Genomic DNA, 19,437 nt, shown 5'->3' on the forward strand with positions numbered 1-19,437 from the left:
CAAAAAGTCAAAGATAAAACCCGTTGGATAATGGTGTGTGTGGCTCAACAGTAGCGCACACCAGAAGAAGTAGCAGCAATCGGATGGCAATGTCGACGGATACGCACAATATCCGATTGTTTTCGGGGGTGAGTGTACAACGCACATGTGCACAGAATAACAGGAAGTTGCGTGTAATAAATCATTTTTAACAATGTTGCTGTTTTCGGGGGAGGGGGGGGGGGGGGGATGATGTTTTTTTTTGCGGTTGGCACGTCCTAATAGTGTTGAAATGGTGTAACCGTTGGAAATAGGTGGCGAGTTAACGCGGTATTTTGTAAATTAATTGCATTCCTTAAGATCATCAGTAAAGTTCTTCAGTTCTTCATAATAGAAAATTAGACAAATTGCCATCGTACTTTTCGTATTATATTGCAGATAAATGAAAAGTTCTTCTCATTTGAGGTTTTTGATATATATTGAGACGATTTAGTTGATCTTTCGTTAGTTTTTTCACCATCTGCTGCTCTCCATTAAAAGCCAAGAAAGGCGCCATACTGCTTTCCTTTTGCTATTATTAATCGCCCCGTCATCTCGTCTGTTGTTTTATTCAATTTTTACCCCCATTTTTGCATTTATTATTGCATCATTTAACGCTCTAAATCGGACATTGCACTCGTTGGGGATCGAACCGTATCGGAAAGTTTTGCTGCTGTGTTTCGCTTCCGTTTATCGCCGTTTATCATAGACGTGCGCCCTGCTTAAAGATGTCATTTTCATCTTTTGTTTTCTCTTAATTTTGACTAGACGAAGCTTTGAAAATGATGTTTTAAAAAGTTCCACCCCAAAATGGGGGAATAGTTTTTAATTAAAAACTCAACTCATTTCTTAAAAACATGACGTCAAACGTCGTTGCTGTAGTGCATGGTTTTTGCTACTTTTGTAACATTTTCTTTTTTGCATCACTCCAACAACATTGTGCTTTTTCCTGTGCGATAGTGTAAACTAGGTCAAGGCAAGAGAGCAGAAGCCTCAATTATGTCCGATTGTCCCCACGGCACACCTCACTGCCGTCGGACGGCAAACTTTGTTCTTCCCCATTTCTCTCTGATGTTGTAAGTCGTCTCCCAACAGAGAAAGTTGCTTCTCGGTCGTTCATTTGCATAGTGTTCTTGGTAGGGTTTGGTTTTATGCTTGAGGAACATATTTTTTGCCTTCCTGGTAGTGGTAGAACGATATACCACAAGCGCTGGTTGGACCGTTAGAATGCAGTTTTGCTTTCTTTCACTGTTTGCATGCAAAAGTGTGACGAAAGTGTTGCGAAAGTGTGATAATGCCACATCCTTTTTTTTTAATTGTTTGCCTGAATAAATTATTCGGTAATGGGTTTCGTCTTCGCCAACGCTGTTGGAAGTTGGTCGTTTCGATGGTTGAAAATAGTTTCATTTCCATTTCGTCACGCAACGTGTTTGATTCTGTGGGAATGGTTTTTGTAGGAAATAAGGATGTTTTTTTGTGGTAATTATAATATGTAAGAATAATTCATTTATCATATAATCCTCTCATTGAATTTTATTTTGCTTTACTTTATTTTTAGCTCAACCATATGTGAGCCTTTTCTTTTCTTTTAAAACAAAAGAGACACAATTTATAGCACGCTAGCTGGCAGGAGCAATGTTCCGTCGCAATGCTATAAAGAGTGCGTCTGTCTTGTCATGTGTAGGTGTTGCTTTCCTGTTGCTTTTGTTTTCATTTCGAATAAATGTTAATATTTGCATTAGAGGTGCGCACCGTGAAACGTTTGTGTGCCGACTAAAGAAAACCCCGTCCTGATGGATACCGTTGCGATGCAAACAAAACCCACACAGGAGGGCCTCACTGGGAGCAAAAAGTAAAAACAAATCATCAGAGTACAGATGGGTAAAGTCTGATGGCATCGGCGTCGGTATTGTTTTATTGCAGTGACGCAGAAAAGAGTAGCAGAAAAAGCGAAAAGAATATCTTGATGGAAGTAACTTAGAGTAACTCATCTCGATGAAAGTAAACTCACTTCATTTAGAGATAATGTTGTCCATTTTAAGAAACAGTTTTTTTGCGAAAATGTACTTTGGATTTGTTTCTTTTTCTCATCAGCGAAAATTAACACATCTGTTTTAATTCATTTCCCTTAGACGATTGCAATCGGTACGATGGGATTAATGTGTTTTGTTTCACCAGCGCAACTAAATTATCTTTCCTTCTAGCGACCTCTACCGAGAGTTCCAATAACCTCAGCAAGCTAAAACGGAAGGTGTACATTTCATTCAGGAATGGGTTTGTAAGGGAAGCGAGATGATCGTAAATGGAAAGAACGTAGTATTGCGTCAGCTAATTCTTTTGCCTTTCTGGCTTCGACCGACAAAATCCGTAATCGATGCTTTCGGGTTAAATTGCGCCAGATCGAATGGTGTTAATCATAGCATGTGTGGGGTTTTTCTCCATTTGATAAATGCCAGATGTGAACCGTTTTTTATAATATAAATAGCAACAAACTTTGGTGTAATTTAACATTTAATTAAGAATAGTACACAATATTACTGACAATTTGTAGTAAAATCAAACCTCAGTGGAGAGCGACCTCTATTTGACAGTTTTGCAATCAGCGCCATCTGCTAGCATTGCGTGGTATTAAATTATAGCACACCAATTAGTAACGAATGCGCTCACGATGTGCGCTAATTCGGATTAATTAAACCATTCGAAGCACACTGGTTGGTATCCATTTCAATAAGCAACATTCTACTTTCAACCCAAAGGTCGTTTTTAGCTTTATTTCTATGTACGTTGTGTTTTGGTTGTTTTCCATTCCCACTTGTCAAAGCTAGAACCGCGTGACGATTGGACAGCAGCGGCAGCAGCAGCACACACATGACGACAAAGAGGAGCGGTTCGTCGTTTACCACACACGTCACCGAGCGGTGAGCGCGCGCGTGTACCGTGTGCTCACTGGTTGGAAAATTAATTTGCAATCATATTCTGTACGTTCGCTCTAACGAGCGTAGCAATTCCTAACCATTTACTGCTAAATGGAAATGGTTTGCCATGTGCTTCAGGGGCAATTCCACCACTGCAAGCTATTGGGTGACTTAAAAAAAAAAGATTCAAAAAAGAAAACAATTATTCATGCAAACGTTCAAGCACAAAAATCCCCTTTTTTGAAACGTCATGCAACATTCGTTACTTTATGGAATCATTTCCATGGAAGCCCTTGTTAAAACAAAATTCTGAAATCATACACTTCATTCGTAGTAACGAACTCGCAGATAGCAGAGACTGAGTTTTTGTGCACGGTGTCTGTATCACAAAAGTCTACCAGGATGACATTTTTAATATTGCAAAAACATTCTTCTAAATATAATCAATGCGGAACTGTATTTTTATATTCAATTAGCAATTCCCGTGATGCGCTTATTCGAAGAATGCGCCGTCCCCCTCCGTCTGTGTTGTGGAATGTATGACGTCGCAATTTTCCATACCGTAAACTGTACAGGTGACAGGGGGGATGTTTGAGGAATGGAATTGCACTCGATCATCATGGGACGCGATGGAGGAAAATGCATCCATGCTCTCGCACGTTGGATTTCAGTGGGCTAAAATTAGATTGCGCCGGCAACACAGTGTCACTCGCTTTTCTTCAGAACGAATGACTGCGCTGTGAGCGACGGAGAGCAGTAGCAGCAGCAGCAGCGGTCAAAATGAGACATTGAAAAAGGCAGCGAAAACAACAGCGGGCAAAATAATCGATATCTGGTGACACTAAAAATAAGATCGCACACGTCTCTCCAAGAGAAGTGTGGAGCTTTCTTGGACATATGAAGAATCGAGTCCTAGCGACTTCTTTGGAATGGTTCGTTTTCTGCGAGAAACGTTGTATAAATAATCTTGTACTGGCACGGTTACCAGCGTTACTAAATGGGCTATTCTGGCTCTTCTAGACAAAACTATTATTCCTATATTAAACGCTATAAAACCAACAAATCGCTTCAGTTCAGTGCTTCTACCAAAAGTCCCCAAAATCGCTGGACAGACGAACTGCGTTTGCTCGCTCGGAAGTAAATCTTCCGCAGGTCAGCTCCTCCGAACACGCATTGCTTAACGCGCAAGGCACGTAACGCAACTCGTTAAAAAGTCGTAAAAATAAATATCCCATCTACGCTCGGACGTCAAAAATGCCGTCCTGTGTGCTCCGCCGTGCAACATCTATTATCTCCAGCAGGCTCCGCGGTAGTTAAATCGACGGATTTCTGCTACCAAAGGGTGGAGGTCCAATGCCTGGAATGACACTTCTATTAGTCTCTTTTCCCGTGTTTTTTGTGACTGACTGCGTTGTTATTCATTACCACAGGCTCTCGGGGTCATCAGGAGGATCTCTCCAATGAGTTTCGGAATATGACACAACATGTGTGTGAGAGTGCGACGGATACGGTGCTTAATGATATCGGAACGAAAATTAATTTCGGTTTCGTGGATGTATAAAGACTGTGCTGAGATTGTGTTGATCCAGGACCTCGCTGTGGTCTTATCATGAAATCTGTTTTGATTGCTTAAATCCTTTTTTTTTAGGTTTTCCCATCAGCAGACGATCAGCTGTTTGGTTTTCAATTGTATAGTGAGGGACTTGCTCATGGTGAATGTCATCATCTTCCAACGTTTTAGACAACGAAAGTGATGTAACACGGCAACATCTCGTAACTGTCAAATCGAAAATAAATCTCAATAAATTGTCGGAACCGATTGCGTTGTACTTGAACCCTTTCTGGCCATTAGAAGGTGGTACACAACGAAACCGATCACTCTTGCCTTGTTGCCTCTCCCGAAGGACAGTGAGATGGTGTCGGGGAGGGAAGCGCGCAATGGGAAAAAGGTCTATTTCCATTTGCAAACCATCGATTTCCATCCGCCGCGAGACGGTGGGAAGGAGGTAGGGTGGTCCCCATCACCCCTACAAAAGGTCACCACACGACGCAACCATCCAACGCCAGCATATGGCCAGCGATTGGGTGGTGTGGTGTGGCGTCGCGCTGGCGCTACATTTCGGCAATGGGATTTGGTACACACGATGACGCCCGGGCCTTGATGTTTTCCAACGCTGATGGCCTTGGCGTTGGGGCGCGCTGTGGCCGCCATCTCCACTCTCCTCAGCTTGCTTGGGTTTGGTAATGAAATTTATTGAATGTTAAGCATATACTGTACTACAACAAGCAGGCCAGTAGTGAAGCAGAGGAGATAGAGAGTGGGCACTTGGCTCCGATCCTGCGGACAACATAAATTTGACAATAATCTGCTTTAAATGCTTGTTTTGCGAGGTGTGTTGGTAATGTGTGCGGTCGAAATTAGGGGCCATTAATCGAACGCGAAGGGGTTTGTTGATCGAACAGAAAGGGGAAGAGAATGGCAAGAAGGGATATCTCAAAGTCAATTAAATAATTAACTGTTTCCATAGACCTACCTGTACATTCTAAAATCAGCGAAAGATTAACGTACGGGTTCGTGTTTTTCTGTTGGAGTAAAATGTCAAAACTGCATTGATTGTAGGGTTTTTATTTTATTATTTATCACGGGGTTTACGGGTCCTTTTTGCAAAGGCTCAGTTTGATTTTCGATTGATTCGTCTAGTATAATTTTTGACATATTCTAAGAGGAAAGGGATTCTACAGTGCAGACCACTATTATAAGTGGTGGCTAGTTTTTCCATATTTTAATAAATGAGAGATTTTACAGTTACGTTACGCTATGAAGACATTCCGATTTTGACAAGAATCAAACAAAATCTAAATGAAAGGAAATAATATTAAATGTAAACACACTTTACTTCATGTAATTTTTCAGATTGTGGCAGTGTTTCAACTGATTTTTATAACATTATATATGTAAAGTTTTCTGTACCATTTCAGTAGCAAATATTATTTTTCTAAATGAAATATTTCTACCAGAGATTAATTAAAACAAATCTTGTAAGAAGAGTGGGTCAATAATATGTTTTTTCAGGACCAAGTGAGTTAGCTTGTTGGTCATTTAGTCAATAGCACTAATAATTGCTAACAGATGCACCAGATCGTATAATTGTTTGATGCGATTACTATTATTTCTTTCGCGTATTGCGCAAAACGACATGATACGTTTTGAGCTCACGTCCAAAGACTATTTTTATTTTTTAAGTGTTTTAGTTGCTATTTAACAACTACAGTGCTTTCATGACAATCACGTGACGATGACTACCGAGAACAATGAATACATCCGTAGCAGCTTGATGTTCATTGTTGATACTAAAGCTCATGTACACAACTGTGATGATCAGGGGTGAGACTCAAACAGTTGATGGACCAATTGCATTCTTAGTGACATTTTTTTGTAGCACCTTGGATACTTACTTGGTCATGACATTTTCTCGCTATGATAATCACGATATTCTACTGACCAAAAGTTTGTTGCAAAAATGTCACCAAGCATGTGATAGTCGTACCAACTGTTTGAGCAGTAGAGCTCGTGACGCTGACATGATTTTTTTTCAGCCGGATCATTTCATGAATAGTTTTTTAGTTAGTGTTGTTTTTGCAGAACTGATCACGTTAAAAAAAAGTCATGATGCAATGACTGACCAAGCGCTGGTTGTTACAATGTCGCCAAGCATGTGTTGGTCACACTAACTGTTTGAGCATCACCTGTGATTCTCACAATTGAGTACGTGACGCATGCATGTATTTTGTGTCAGTAAGTATTTTTTATGACATTGACAGTGACATTTTGCTGCACTGCATAAGTTAATGGCTTTTTCTTGTAAAACGCGTGCGCTGATAGTCCTTACTAGCAAACCGTTTTCATTACATGTACCGTCTCATGCTTTTTGTGGTCTTAATTCGCTTTTTTCTGTAAAATATTCAATCAGACGAATATTTTTTGGACTCATTCATATTCGAGCTATGCTATTTTTTTAGATCGCATTAATCGTGTATATACGGAACATTCTGTTTTTTTATAATTTTATAAATAAAACAATTTCAGGGTTTATTCTTCTTCTTCTTTTTCGCACAACAACCGTTGTCGGTCAAGACCTGCCTACTAGAGGCGGGCATTTCGGTTATTTTAAGTGAACACGAGTGAACCGAGTCGTTCATTGCTGTGAACGTTATTTCGGGTTTTTTCGTTCTTTTTCTAACAGCAATACCTGTAAAGTCTGTGAATCGGTACACTATTCGAAAATCGGTAGAAGTACATATTATTCCGTAGGTCTAATCGCATGAAAAGCAAGCCAATATTGACTATCTATTATTTGATCCTAGAAAGTGATTAACACAAACATTTTAAAATCTGTTTTTTTTTTCAATTTTTTAAAATCGACCATTTCTTGTTTTTCTCTCACTAAATTGGCGAATGTTGAAATATTTTTTTGTTTTGTCTTTTCAAAATGATCATGAATGTTTGCACTCATTTTCATGATTTTTTTTAAAATTTTGATGTATAAAATGAACTCTAGCGTTCTTCACTTGTGAACCGGTTCATTCATTTTTTCATGTGAACTGAATGAACCGTACGCTTCTGGTTCATTTGACACACCTCTACTGCTTACACCACTAATGGACTTGGCTTTCAGTGACTCACTGATTACACATAGCAGGATAGTCAGTCCATCGTATGGCCCATTCGGGACTTGAAGCCATGACGGGCATGTTGTTGGGTAAGACGAGTTGACGACTGTATCACCAGATCATTTTAGGTTTTAGAACAGTGCAAATGTGCATTTTGTCAAATCTAACAACCAAAACCATGTCTCAAATGAGTTCCTTAATTAATACAAAAAATGATAAAAACTTACATTGAAACCAAATCCATTTTCCTTCTTTATACCTAAACTGTTACCAAAGAAAGAAAATTCAGTTGCGAGCTAAATTCCACGCACAAAGAACGTTTCATCACTACTGATGATAGCATTACATCATCCGTGTCTTTTTCCCTCGAAGACGCGCTTTTCCATCAACCAATGTCGCGTCAACCTTCTCCCACCTCCCACAACACCCATGCACCACCACACAGGGTCGTGATCTGTGTTTAGGTTTTGCCACTGCGCGACGATGATGCCATTGATTGCATAATGTGTTTATTGAGTTTGCAGGCGGCTGGCGCAGAGGGAGGGGAAGCGCACGTTAATGGGGTGTTATTCCGTTACCGGGTGACGTCGCGCGATGGAGTGAAAAGTTCGTCCCCATCTTCGCCTACCCGTGTGCCCAGTGTTGTACGGGGCAGATTTAAACCAGTGTCCTCTACTGTACTTTCCGTCCTTGCTTCCTTTGCCCTCATCAGGTTAATCAAATTGCGCCCAACACAAAGAAGGCAATGGTTTTAACGATCCCCATCCGTGTTACAATGCTTTTGCGACAGGATAAATCAAGCTCTACCTCCCCCACCGGCGGCGTGGTTTGATTCCAACACTGTTCCGAGGCACATTGGCTGCAACTGTCCGGGAATGTGCCGGGGTTTATTTTATAAACATCGCCTATGCTTTGGCGAACAAATTAGTTTCTGCCGAAGGAAAACAATCTCAAACACGGGCTAATAAGAACCGAAGGCACTAATGGAGCGAGAGAGACCGAACAACTTAGTTGTTGTCCAGCCCGCTGCTAATAAAAGGAAAATAAAATAAAAGCAACCAACCAGTATCGATCTCTTTGCTGAGATGTGAATTTTCTCGCTTTCCTTGTGCGACATAAATCTCGAACGCGGCGCTGCAAAGGATCGTCCGTCTTCTCTTGGGCTTCATGGAGGGGCTGGTGGGGAAGCCCCCCCCCCCCCCTTCCGTGTGCCATGTGCCATCGGTTGTCATTATGCTAACCTTGAAAAATCGATCGCACGTGCTGCTGCTGCAGCAGCAGTGTGGGGAGAAGGGCCTTTGGGAACAGCAGCAGGGCCTTGCTGTCGATGAGGAAAAGCCAGCATGTTTACAAAGTGTGTTTTGCCCAAAGGGATTTTTTACAATATTTATTCGTGCGGTCCTGCAATAATTGTTGCAATAGACATTTTACGGCCTTTTTTATATAAATTTCACACGTAATTTTCTTCTTAATCGTGGAATGCATCTTGAAAAGAGCTGCAATGCAATATCAATACGTTTCCATTTTGTTAGAGATAATGGAACGGAGATTGCGAAAAGTCGCCTAAAGCAAAAATAAGCCACTTTGGGGTTGCTGTTTTTTTTGTAACTCCTCTTTTTCATTCTACTTTTTGCATAACACATCATCGCTGAAACTCACGCCACCTCACCGACCGTAAGGCGCATGTCCAACCGCTAAGTAAACGGTCTCTGGGTGTGTGTGTGTGTGTTTGTTGTTTTCTTTTCTTTTTTTTCATTCTGTACGGTATTTTCCTCGTTTTCCTCGGAGATAGCGCTATCGAGTGACTGTCGACGGTCTGTTTACTTGTTCACCTTCTCTCTCTCTCACTACTGTGAAAAACACTACACACTCACTGTCGTCTGACAGTTGTTGCTCACTTGTCAACCATTCGTTGTTTTTTTTTCATTTTGCTGTTGTGCTGTGTGGAAATATGCTTAAAATGGGGCAGATGTTGATGTGTGCGCGTGTGTGTGAGTGTGCTTAGTTTTCCCTTTTTTCCGTTCGCTCTCCGGCGATGTACACGTGCGAGAGAGCTGGAAAAGCCTGGCCAAGGGAAAACGCTCTATCGGCATCTCGCTCTTCGCTCCCTTTCCCTTTGCAGTGCAAGTGGTTCGCCGCAAACGTACCTTGGCAGGCACAATCAGCTGTTGTTTGTTTTTGCAGTGTCTTTGGGTCTCTTGGGTTTTTGAGCGTTTTGAGTGTGTGTGTGTGTGTGTATGTGAGACTGCGAGCGGCGGTAGCGGCAAAGACTATCTCAATTTACGATCCTGCGTGTACCGTGTTGCAGTGATTAGTGCTCTGTCCTTTTCTTTCTGTCGCCCTTTTTTTGTCACACTTATACAAAGTTACACGCGTTTGTAACGCGTTTCTTGGTCCCTTTTTGCTGATCTGATTCATTTGCCGCATTAGAGCACCATCGCAAGTTAAGTTTCGCCTTTTCTTTAATTTAAGATAAATCCGCCCAGATAGTAAACAGTTTAAATTAAAATAATTTGTACATTTTAATGTGTAAATGAATATCCAAATAATTATTGTCCAATGGATCTATATTAATCATTTCGTTTTTATTTTTCTATTATCGTTTTAGGTAAGTGATGGCCATTTCTCTCACACCGGAAAGAATCAACGCTCGATATTGTCAGATGTTCCGAATCCTCCGAATTGCAAATATTTGACCGTTCGATTACGCATTTGCCCATCCCGCCCGCTCCGGAAGGCAATATATTCCCTGTCAAATCAAATCCGGTCCATGGTGGGCAGTGAAACGATATCGAGAGGCAGTGCCGCAGAGCCTTCCTTCGATAATGTTGCGTAAGTACTACGCACACCCCTGCGTCGGGGAAGAGAGATGTAGCTTTAGGGGTCATTTGCTTGCCTCACCGTTGGCTGTTCGTTGCGTTCTCGATAAAAACACCTCCACCCTGAAAGCACTTCCACTTCAATCGGTCACTGAACTGAACGTTTTGGGGGAAGACAAACAAAATTGAAAACCAAATATGGCCTCCGTAAAGGGAGGGGGAAGTGATAGAGGCGTGGAACGTGCACACACAGACAGAACCCAATCAACCTAGAGTAAGGCTACCGTAGGTGTCCCTGGTCCGTTAGCGATGCGCGTCCCCCACGGGATGTGCTGTGCCGTTAGAGTGTCAATGTCTCTTCGGCATGCACGGCGTTTGACGCAATGCCGCTGGTAATGTGTCCTCCGGCGATGACCGAACGCCGTAAATCACGGCCCACAGTTCCCCCAGTTGGGGAGGTAGGCTGATTAGAGTTTCGGGTGAGCTTGATGAAAGATTTTGGATCTGTGGCTCGCACACACGAACGACGAACTCTCTGGAGAATCGTATCACCTATTGGACGGCTTTGCCGGCGTTCATCGCGACATCGGAATTCAATCTGTTTGTGTATCGTGCTGAGCGATCGTAAAGGAGGCTCCATTCCCGTTACTCATAAACACGTGCTGCCCCCGAGGTCCCCAATGGGGGGGACATGGGCACTCAACACGGTAGCGCACTAAATGTACCGAGTTCCTGTAACATTGCACTAAAAGTCTTATCGGAAAGAACGGTGGTAGACGGATAGGAAAGGAAAGGTCATTGATTGGTCTCAATGTCGATGCTCTTGCCTCGCGCGTCGTGGAATTGTGTCTGGACGATATATAATTCCAAGTCGGTCAACGATATGATATACTGGAGAGTTCTTCGAGCTCCAATAAGTCATATCTGCCTACATGTAATGGGCACTGTTCAAGTCTCAAAGTGTTATAAACTGTAAAAGTCGTTAAAATGCTGTATTTCGCTTACTTAAATGATGTAGTTTGAAAGTCTTTTCACTGTATTTTTTTTCTCAAAAACATTAAGATTTCAGTGCGTTAAAGTAATTTCCCGTTCATCTCTCTACTGTTAACTCCAAACAGTGGCAATCCTCCAAAGTGTCGAAACTTTTCCGCCCTACAAAACTTACCTTTTTGCTCTACTTGGCTTCTGCTCATACACCGGCTAATCAGTCAGGTCGCGTCAGTTGTGTTGTGCCCCTCTGGGCGCGCCCGCCAGCGACGAAGAAGGATACGAAAAGTTTGTTCCCCTGTCAAGGATGTACTTTCTAACTTGGCTAATTTCGAATCATTTCTCCTGCGCACTGTCGGTCGGTCGGACGGACGGAGTCTCGGTGGCGTTGTGTGTCGCTGGAAGGACAGCAGCTAATGAAGAACTGAAGTAGGCAGCGAAGAGTTTGTTACCACCGCTTCCCAGAGCGTACGTTCTGTGAACAGTACAGAGGCGGCTGCTCTAGTGGGAAAAGAGAAGTCGACACCTTTAAATTACAAAAAATAAAAAGAACAGTGACAGTGGGAACAAATTTCTTTGTAGGGATTTGTTGGAACGACGAAGTAGCAAGCGGACCGACGATAAGGCTTGTAAGAACCAAGGCCCAAACACAGAAGATGAATGGTCCCACATCTAATGCTGACGCCAGGCTGCTGCTCCGGGGCTTAGTTGCAAAGACGGGCGAAAATACCTCCTGACAGGTCGGTAATAATTTCGTGTCGTTTCGAGATCAAAGTGTCGGTGTGTCGGTGGAGCAAACATGCAGTGCAACAGGGGTCTGCGGACTGAGAGAGATAAAGACGAGTCCGACTTTTCCCTTCTGCGCGCTGATGTGTGTGATGTGCTACCGGGGAGATAAAACTTTTCGGCACTTCGGTGCAAGATTTAATGTTGTTTCCTTGGAAATAGAGAAGCGCTTTGTTCTTGTTTTGTTTTTTGGAGGTTTTAAAGATTGCAATATTGCAAAAGTTTTCCCTTTCTTCCTAAAACCGTGGCTAAACGCATGGATGTAATTATATTTTTAAGCGGCAATATTTGTTTGCTTGGAAAGTAAGCTGGCTGTTTGTGAAAATTTCTCTTAAATCGTATTATCAGAATCAAATTTTTCATCTCACTTACGTGTTATTTCAATTAAATGCACTAAAAACCCTCTTTAGAGCTTCATTCATCCCGACGGAAGGTGAACCTGTGAAACAGCAATTCCATTAGTTGCACTCACACGCGCGCACGTACACACACACACACCGTCAAAAAAGGAAGATTCGATTTGAAGGAAGAGAGGCAAGAAATCAATTCACCGAAGATCCTGTGAAATTGAATGCGAGAATTGGATGAAATCGTTCACCGCCGACGTCAAACTTGATCCCAGGTGTCGTCGGTTGATTGGAAGCCCTAAGAAAACGGGATGAAAAAGAAGCAAAGCGCCAAAGAAGAAAGAACCCGAAACGTCCCGAGAAGCGAAACCGCCGGCATAGGTCTGGCGGGGGTTCGTCGCCACCTACAGCGTGGTTAATTTAATTGTACGTTTATCGAAGGACGGGACAATTGGTCGAGAGAGGGTGGGTCCTTTTACCGGATCCGATCAGGTTTCGGTTCGTTTTTCTTCAGAACGGACGTTTAGGAAGGATAGGTTAGGTCAAGATAGATGATGAAACGTGTAACGGACGCTCGTGACTTAAGAATTGATTTAGGACGTTCGGTTCAATTAATTGCAATGGTTGTAATCATCGATTGATTTGATGAACACAATTTCGCTAAAATGATGTCAAATTGTTGTTGGATGTGCCAGTATTTTCTCAATGTTTTGTTTTACGCCTCAATTGGAGGGAATGAAATTCGCCTAACTGTCGAATTTTGTCTATCCAATAAGGATCTCCTGCTCCAGGAATTCCATTCAATTGGATAAGCTATCTTTCTTTAGTTAGGTGCTAGATGCTGATACCCTTTTCCATTAGAGCGTTTATTTTGGAGAACAGGCTTAGAACCCATTCTTGAAGAGTGAGTTTAATTCCCACACAGAGGTCACCCAAAGGCTCTCGAGAAGAAGAATAGAATAATGTTGTCATCGTATCGCACTCCTTATCTGCTAGTGATTGATTAAGAAGGCTTAGACCCTTTTCTATATCATTCCCTAAACTCATTGCTCGTGAAGCAATGGTCCCAATGTAGTACCCGTGAATCGAGTGAGGCAAACTGCTGATACAAAACGTTGGAACTCAGTTTGCTTTCGGTTGTTCTGTGCCTTCAATGAAAGTTATCTTCGCACCGGTCACTTCTCACAGAGCAAGACAAAGCGTATGTAACGAAATGTGGAAACAAGCAACACAGGAAAAAAGGGACACCCATTGAGAAAGACCGTCTTCCGACAGAAAGTCCTGTTGGCTGACCTTTTGGGAAGATTCGACACTAACTGAAACAACTGATTGTGTTGATGCCGTAACGAACAAAGAAAAAAATCGAACGAAACCGATGGACTTTGGTGTTCATTGAATGTGTCTTCTTGGATTTCTTGTTGTAATACTTTACAGTAGTATATGTTTGAGTCTTGTTTGTTTTTTGGCAATGCCAGAAATGTATGTGTGCGTTCCGTGAATGGAAAATGTGAAATCGAAACCGAAAGGAAGCTGAACTCAACACAATTCTTCCGTGTCATTTTTGCCAAAGTCATTCCCTGTTGTACTTCTCGAGTCTTATAAAAAAAGAATCACACTTATTATTGAATGCTTCTATTTCCGCCCAAAGAATCATTTACAAAATTGCCGTACAAGCAGCCGCCCGTGTACACTGCAGAATTGTTGTGGTGGTGTGGCCCTCTTTGGAAGCTTATTTTTAAATCTTTGTATATGAACGGTTGCAAAAAGAAAATGTAACAAAACTGAAAATATAAAAACATCTCTCCACCAGGAACGGAAACTCACACACCGACACTCACTTTGCTCTGAGTGCAACGTGCTATTTTTTCCATTAACTTTTGTTTGTTTTGTTTTGCATTCTCCGATGAGCAGAGTTAATTTTAACTTCGACAGTTTAGTTTTCACAATACTTTGGTCGCTGTGTGTTTTTGTTCTGGCAATGCTTCCGTATGTGCGAAATTTCGTATGTGTTGTGTTGCTGTTTGTGTGCAATTTCTGTTGAGTCTTATATAGACACACGCGCTCACACAGGGCTTTTAGAGGTTCTGTGTGTTTTTGTTTGATGTTGGTGTTTTTTTTATTTGTTTTTACTCGTTCCATTAGCGAAAGCCAACCAATCTCTGGCAGTGGCAGGCTTGCGAGAGCGAATCATTTTATCCATCCAATTCTGCATCGTAACGCGATTCACTTGTTTGCCGGATCGAGTGAAACCTTTCGTTCGCTTTTTTGCTTACTCGTTGGTTGATTGTATCTGGTGATCCATGCGAAAGATGGACCTTTTTTCGTGTTTCTAAATAGTGTGTCAATGTTTTGCAAGTTGTAAATAAGGATAAAAAAACAAACTAATCAAATATCTAAATAGAAGAAAATGTACACGACTGTCGAAACTGTGCAACAACACGATATGGTAGTGGACGGTATGAGATGAATGAAATATGAAGGAAAGCTTGCAGTTTTTGGTGTAAGAGGAAGGAAGAAAACAAACACATGGCAAACGAACTCATGTGATATTGTTGTGTGTGCCCAATCGTTGCGCCACACGGGAGTCAACATGACACCGTTTAGTGCTATCGTTTAACATCCCGATACGGGTTTCGATCCGAATTGCGAATGTGAGCAATTAGCACTACGCGTACATGAGCCGTAGATAGGTTGATGTTTATCTGAGACATCGTAAACATTATACACGCTATGACACAATCATCATTGCGTGTCTCGGTACAAGCTAAAGAGTCTTTGATATATTTTTGGGATTTACATGATACATTTCAAACGTTTCATTAACGAGAAATTAATCCTTACTATATTTGTAATATCAAAATAAATTCCATTTACGAGATTTTGACGCAAGCGAACGATTTTTATTCCCTAAGTGCAAGAGAACGTGGTCTCGGAGAGAACTTTTCACACGATGAGTACGATTTGCCCGATTTTCGCTCTCTTTCTCTCTATCTCACCATGCGCTGCAGTGAGCAGTAAATGGAGGCTCTCACTTTGCTGCTGCTTGTTTGTTTATCTCACGACACAGAGCTCACGGATGACGTTGATGCTTTTTTTTGTGGGGTAAAATGCGTGACTGTGAAAAGTTTATTTGTTCTATTTTGCTTACCGTCTTCTAGAATAAAATCTATATTAGATATCAGCAATATTTTTTTCATTTCCACTGATAATTCAATCGAAGCTCGGTTGAACCTTTGCTTTAGCATTGTACAGTGATGTTGCGAGAAGTACTGAGCGTGTGAGCAACAAAGGTAGTGAGAATTAGAAAAACAAACACAGAGAGAGAGAGCGAGAGCGAGCGAGCAGGTGAGCGGATCCACAAAACACATATGCGCTCAGTTGCTTGTTGGTTCGCCGCTTTGGGAAGCTGCTGGTGAGAGATGGACACACACCGACTGTCGCTCAGTTCATTTTGAGCCGTTGCGTGGATTGGTCGTGAGTCGTTGCCGCCGCGTGTGAACGGATATTCCCGGTCTCGGGTATCGTGGTGTTGTAGTGTGCACTTTTCTTCGTGCGGGAGTTGTTGTTTTTATTTTTATTTCCGTTATTATTCCGTTTGCCAACTCGACCGATCGCGACCGATAGCGGGCAATAATTGTAATGAGCAAGCAAGCAGCACAACACCATAGAGTCTAAATGTACGTTTTACCGTAAATGCGTGGCAATTTGAAGCCGTATCGTGTAATATGAAAGGTACCAAAAAAAGTTAACAGCAGCAAAAATCAAGTGAATTCATCAAAATATTTATGAGCAACTATCGAAAAAAGTGGGCCACATTGGGGGTAGTGTGATGTGATAAAACAGTGAAAATAAGTGGTTCAAAAGGTTGTTTGGCCAGTGCCAATCGATTGTGTTGGTTTTGTGGAGCTTTTAATGATGTTTTAGTACAGTACAGTGAAGTGTAACAAGAAACACTGTGTTGTTGGCCAGGTTGATGTGGATTTGTGTTGTGAAGGCACCAAGAATGATTTTATATTAAAAAAAAAATACAGTTTGTGCTATAATAATAGGACAGATAAATCACAAATTGTACGAATTCTCGTACGTTTTGTAACACACTCATTGAACCTTTTGTAATGAAGGTTTAGGAACGTACAATGCTAGTCCATCCATCAAACGGTTTCCTCTAACGCTCGCACACACGCACACATATACGGCAACACGCACACCTGTCCTCCCTGCATTACTCGCCCAGTTTGATCTCATCTGTTCCCGATCCGCTTAGAACGAACCTTTACCACCAACCGGACGCACACACACACTCAAATACTTTCATGGGCTGGCACAGGGCCACCGGAGAAAGATCATTTGTATCCAACCATTTCTGCAGCATCCGGTGGTTGTGTTTGTGCGTGTATGTGTGTGTGTGTGTGTTAGTGTAAAGGTAAAGAAGAGAAGAGGAAAAAACAGCTGGAGAAAAGCTGCGTTTCATGCTCTAGAGGAGAAAGAGGAAAGTTCGATGATCGCGCCGCAATTCATTACGCACACCACTACTTGCAGTGTGGTACCAAAAAAAACGAACCAAGAGTGATGAGAAGTTGTTCTACTACAACCACTTGTTCTTCTCAGCCACGATCGCTACTGCCAACGAGGGGCGGGGAGAAGACAAACAAACTCGCTCCCCATTGCCCGGAAGATTCATTTGCGCGCGGTCGGGTGAAATGATGTGAAAATTAACGTACTCCTCGTTATGGGGCCGTCATCTTTTTCCGTCTTTATTTATGTGAGTGAGTGTTTTTTTTTGGTTCGGTGTCCACGGATAATGTGCAGGGTGGTAAATGAACTGTTTTAAATTGTCACAAAAAAGTGGCTAAAAAGGGATACATTCTATTGCTCAAACGCACCTCTCTCTCTCTGGGTGGCACAAGTGTGTGTGTGTTTGTGTGTTGGCAGTGGTGGTTGAACGACCGATTTAGCAGCACCAGCACAGTCGCGCCGTGAAACAATAATAATCAAAATCAAATGCGAGAATAATTCATGCAACCGAAACGCGCGTTTGCTTTGCGTTACTGTGCTGTGTACGCACGGCCGGCCAAGGGAGTAGTGCCGCGCAGCGCAAACGGTTTAAAATAAGAAAACACGCACCACGCATGGGAACGGACGGGGAAAAATCATCAAACCACCTTCTCGCTGGTCTCGCTTTGCGGGTGGGTCTGTGTTCCTTCAAGAAACAGGAACACGTAGCAGCCAACAGGCAACGGTCGGCTTCACACACCACAAAAAGATTGGATTGTGCGCGCGCGCGTGTATTGGTTTATGTTTTTATTTCCTGCACTGTACGCGTCCGTTTCGTGGGCCGGTTGCAGAAAAAAAGAGTACAGCACAGCATTATTATTATGGCGAACGACGAAAGCCAGCCACAAACGAGCTGGAACGGGGCTCGATCGATCGTGGAATAATATTTCCTTCATTTGCTCCCTGGTATGGGGCCATCACCACACGCAGATGCACGAATTTCCGTATAGGGGTATGAGAGAACATTAAAAAGAGTGGAAAAATCAAGCAATTATCCTTCAATCAGGTTTTTATTACTATTTCACGAACTAAAGTTTGATCTTTAGCGAAAAAAAATAATACTTTCCGTTGCTTACGAAATAATCAATTCAAAAAAATATTTTGAGTAATTGACAGTCTGACCGACAAATGGGTGGGAGAGTAGTTATCAGATTGTCTTCAAATTGAGAAAATAGAGCTAACCATAAAATGAAAATCTGTTCCCTTTTTCACGCTGTTGCTGCTGCTGCTGCTAGTTAAAAGGGTCAAACTGTTAACACGCGAACGCCCATAAATAACGCAATAAATCCCTTTTAATCAACGTCTTCTAAAACGCTCCTCAAGTGGAGCTGGCAGGAACCAGCTGGAAGAACTTTCTCGCAATCGACTGGCTAGAGAAAGAAATCTCACCATCCCATTCTTTGTGGTGGTGTGGTGTGGTCAATGGGTTATAAATTAATTTTAAAAGCCATCGTTCACCCTTCTTAAGCGCCTCCCTAACGCCAACAACCAGCAGAGTGCAGGTCAAATGTCGCCAGCGCCGAATTTGATTTGGGTACTTTTCGTGCTATTTTAATGATAAATGGCTAGTTGTTTGTTTCGCGGCGATGAAAATGATGGTTTGAAATTATCATTAAGCAATCGCGTTTTTTTTAAAATGAATTCACTTTTCTCACTACTGGCCTAAATATTCACTTCAAAATGCGGTCCTCAAAGCATGAGAGAGGCACCAAAAGAAATCAGCGCGAAGAAAGATATTCGCAAATGTGAACGCTATGCAAATGATCCTGATGCCGGGGAGATATCAATATTCATGTTATTTTTACTATAGGTTAAGCGTGAGGCTCGGAACACGTAATAGGAGCGATCTTTGCCTCCCAAAAATTCGCACACACGCACACGCTGCACCGAAAGCATCCGAAGCAACTTCCGGTGTGCGAATGTATGGATATGAGATAATAGGTGGGAATTACATAAAACCAAGCTGTTGTGGGGGCTGTCATGGCAGGGAGGAGAGCTTTTGCTAAATATGCAGAACACTCGAAGGATGCAGGCAGATGTATTTTTGGGAGGTTTTGTGGCGTCTCTGGGTTTGCTTTAGCTCCTCACCAAAACACACACACACAAAAGGCACAACGATAAATGATAATGAGGAAATCGGATCGAAATCTTATGGAAATTGGCGCCCCAGTATTGCGCGCGAATAACCGGCAATGTTCAACGTTCAACACTTTTTTTTCGGCGGAACGAAGATCATCTGCCGCGTGTCTGTGCATATTAAGATGCATTTAAATGTTGGTTTATTATTTATACAGACCGACCGACAGTGTGCCCGATCGATCGATGTTTTTCTTGTTGTTT

The 19,437-nt window shown here is 42.2% G+C and overlaps 1 protein-coding gene across 21 annotated transcripts in view; it reads left to right on the forward strand.

Moving 5' to 3' along the window:
• Positions 1-19,437, forward strand: part of LOC1271118 (MOB kinase activator-like 2) — a 117,348-nt gene that overhangs the window by 25,700 nt on the left and 72,211 nt on the right. For 2 of the 21 annotated variants that reach the window (XM_061661247.1, XM_061661248.1), the window contains exon 1: positions 15,967-16,275. The exons of 13 other annotated variants lie outside the window; for them this stretch is intronic. The gene's annotated coding sequence lies outside the window, so the exon portion shown is untranslated. Of the gene's footprint in view, positions 1-15,966; positions 16,276-19,437 lie in introns of those variants that run through there. 6 more of the 21 variants (XM_061661250.1, XM_061661249.1, XM_061661251.1 and 3 more) reach the window with 4 other exon arrangements.

This window comes from Anopheles gambiae, chromosome 3 (assembly GCF_943734735.2).
Source record: "Anopheles gambiae chromosome 3, idAnoGambNW_F1_1, whole genome shotgun sequence".
Classification (NCBI taxonomy): Eukaryota; Metazoa; Arthropoda; class Insecta; order Diptera; family Culicidae; genus Anopheles; species Anopheles gambiae.